This window comes from Capra hircus, chromosome 18, assembly GCF_001704415.2.
Source record: "Capra hircus breed San Clemente chromosome 18, ASM170441v1, whole genome shotgun sequence".
In the NCBI taxonomy this organism is placed as follows: domain Eukaryota; kingdom Metazoa; phylum Chordata; class Mammalia; order Artiodactyla; family Bovidae; genus Capra; species Capra hircus.
This window is the reverse complement of record NC_030825.1, coordinates 26,078,929-26,082,525: the sequence shown is the minus strand read 5'-3', so window position 1 is coordinate 26,082,525 and position 3,597 is coordinate 26,078,929.

Sequence of the window (3,597 nt, the reverse complement as noted above, 5' to 3'; positions counted from 1 at the left end):
AATTTTGTATCCTGAATCTTTACTGAATTCATTGATGAGTTTTAATGTTTTTTCGGTGGTAGCTTTAGGATTTTCTATATATAGTATCATGCCATCTGCAAACAGGGACAATTTTACTTCTTTTATTTTCCAATCTGGATTCCTTTTATTTCTTTTTCTTGTCAAATTTCTGTGGCTAAGACCTCCACATACTAAGTTGAATAAAAGTGGTGAGGGTGGGCATCCTCGGCTTGTTCCTGACAAGAGGAAATGCCTTCAGCTTTTCATTATTGAGTGTGGTGTTATCTGTGGGCTTGTCATAGATGGCCTATATATTATGTTGAGGTTTGTTCCCTCTACATCTGTTTTTTGAGAGTTTTTATCATAAAAGGATGTCAAATTTTGTCAAAAGCTTTTTCTACATCTATTGTGATTATCATGTGATTTTGATTCCTCAATTTGTTGGTGCGGTATTTCATATTGATTGATTTTCAGATATTGAACTATCCCTTCATGCCTGCCATAAATTCTGCTTGATCATGTTATACTTTCCTCTTACTGCATAGTTGAATTCAATCTGCTAATAGCTTGTTGAGGAATTTGCATCTATGTTTGTTAGTGATATCAGCCTGTAACTTTCTTTTTTTGTGATATCTTTGTTTGATTTTAGTATCAGGGTGATGTTGGCCTACTGTGATGAGTCTGACCCAGGTAATTTCAAATGACTGCTTCTGCCCTGAGTCTCACAGCATGTAAGATTCTGTGTGTGCCCGTAAGTGTGGCGTTTCTGTTTCCTACAGGCTTCTGTCTCTCATGAACACTGGCCTGCCAAATCAAATGTTTTCGGGGATCGTCTTCCCCATGCAGGACCCCTGGACTGAGGACCCCACTGTGGAGCTTAGACCCCTCACTCTTGTGGGGAACCTCTGCAGCTGGAATTATAATCCTGTTTGTGGGTTGCCTATACAGGGGTATGGATCTTGACTATAATATTTCTGCCCCTCCAACCCATCTCATTGTAGATCCTACAAAATAGTTTCTGCTAGTCTTCATGTCGTTCTCATGGATAGTTGCTCTGTAAATAGCTATAATTTAGTTTGCCCATGAGATAGGTGGAATTGGGGTCTTCCTACTCTGCCATCTTGGCCATGCCCCATAAAAGTTGATTTTTTTTTAAGATGCTCTAACAATGAGGAAAATACGTATGCCACATGATTAATGCTCAGCAGTTCTTATTCAGGGTGTGCATTGAACATGTAAAAGCTGAAAATATAGATATCCAGGTCCCTCCCAAGAAGATTTTGCCTCAGTTAGACTGGGGTGTGGCTGGACATTGGATTTTAAAAAACCCTTTATATAATCCTTCTACTTACACCCCATATAAATTCTGAATTAAATGAAAAAAATTGGATACCAAGTGTCATTTATATGTCAACTTTGATTTGATAAAATATCTGATTGCAGGTGGACAGGAATATGAGGGGAGAGGGCCCCATATCTGGATGAAGTAGAAACATGCTCCCTCCAGCAAGATACCAACCAAAATAAGAACCATATTTGATGTTAGGACTGCATTCAGTATATAAATGTGTAATTTCATTTAATATAATACTATTTAAAAATATGAGTTGAGTGGTATTTTCTAGTTGGTAGTTTTGCCAAATATCAATGTAGAAATTAGCCTTCTGCAGCTGCAGAAGCAATTGAATTTTCAGCTTGCTTGCATATGGCTCAGTCCCTCTTTTAAGAGCCATAAAATAGCCTGAACATCACTGATCTGCAACTCTCAAAATCACCTAGACTAGAGATAATCCAACGACTTTGGATCATCTGCTGAGGGAGGCAGCCAACATGGCAGGAAGAGTCTTGCTCTGGAGAGACAAGAGATTCAAGGCCTGGTTGATTCAAGGTTGGCTTGCTGCTAACTCACTAAGTGATCTTGGGTGAATCCCATCACCCCTGCAGATTACTGCAAAATGAGAAGGTAAGGGGTCCAAACCTAAACACCTTTAGGGGGCAGGTGATGTCAGTGAGCGAAGTGGGCCAGGACCAAGACAGTGGGGGACAGTGAGGGCTGTGGGTCACTTGGAGGTCATTCCTGTGGCAAGGGATAGCCCCTCCTCAGCTCCTGCAGACTGTTCCATCAGAGAACGCTTATGAAGGTTGTACAGTGTACAAGGACACTGTTTCAGAGGACGTGCCATTCATATCACAGATGTAGATACTTTCTGGGGAGAGTTCTGAGGAAAGGACATCTTCTCATTTGCACAAAGGTATTTCACGGCCTTTCAGAAGTCCAGAATTACTGTGTGGTAATTCTGTTCCAGTGTCAGCAGATCTGTTGTCGTTGAGAAGCTGTAAATATAGCTTTTAATGTGAAATTTCCCTAATTTAAAATTAGGTGGAAAATAATTCCAAAACATATTTGACATTGTGTGAGCTAAACAAAATACTTGTGGGGATCAGATTCAGGCTGTAAGTGAAGATCTCTGACCTAGATGAACTGTAAGTTGCTGACATTTCATAGACTTTCTTATTCTGTGTACCTCATGTCTAATTCTGAAGGAATAAAAAATAAATAAACACTAATTACCTGGGTAAGTTTTATGGATGTAACAGGGATTAAATGGGCATAAAAAGTAAAAGTACACCCTTTGAATGATGGTATGTATAATGTTCTCCCTAATTATCATGTGGTTAACTTTAATTCATCCCTTATTACAAATGTTATTTCTCCAGAGGGAGCTTCCTGAGACTTTCACCTAAGTTAGGTTCCCCTCTTATACTTTCTTAAAATGCCTTACTTTCTTGAGTGAACTCTTCGATGTAATACTGTAAGACAGTCACATGTGTGAATGTTTGCTTCCTGTCTGCTTACCATTCAGTGGAGAGTATGCCTTTATTAACCGCTATATGCCCACTGGAGATATTACGGGTATCTATCAGGCATCCTGTGTAGATTTACTGAATGATGGATTAGTCTTCACACATCCGTGTAACATCTTTTCTTCTTGGTGTCTCTGACTGAACTTGCTGCTTGGTGCTTGACTTCTGGGACTCAGACCTTGGAGGACATCTGGTTTCCATTTCTGAGAAGGATCTCTGGTATGTCCCCCTCCCTGAAATATCTCCAGAGTCAGACAAGAGACATAGTTCAAGGCAGTGATGTTCAGGACATCCATTCTTGGTTTGTGATTAAAATTCACCTGGATGGGGCTGGAGGACTCGTAATTTGGGAAACATACGCAAGATATGTTTTGCTGACAGAAAGCCCACTTCATCTTGGTTGCTGGGACTGGGGGGAGAGTTTTCAGCCCAGAATTAAATTCTGTTCCCTGTATCTGTTTTGCATTCTCATTTTATTTTAGATGAGTAAGAGGATCATGATGATACCAACTGATGGGCCAGCCCTCTTCCAGATTTACTAAAGAAATCTGGTAGCCTTCCAAGACAAACGGCATTTTTTGATGTTGAAAATAGTTTTTTAAGGGTCATCCCCAAGTTCCCAAAACACAGATAGAACAGCTGATTCCATAAAGTAACTGAACATAGATGAAGCTAATGATGGTGGAAGAAATCGTAGGAGAAGGGAAATCAAAACTACACGAAGAGAACTCC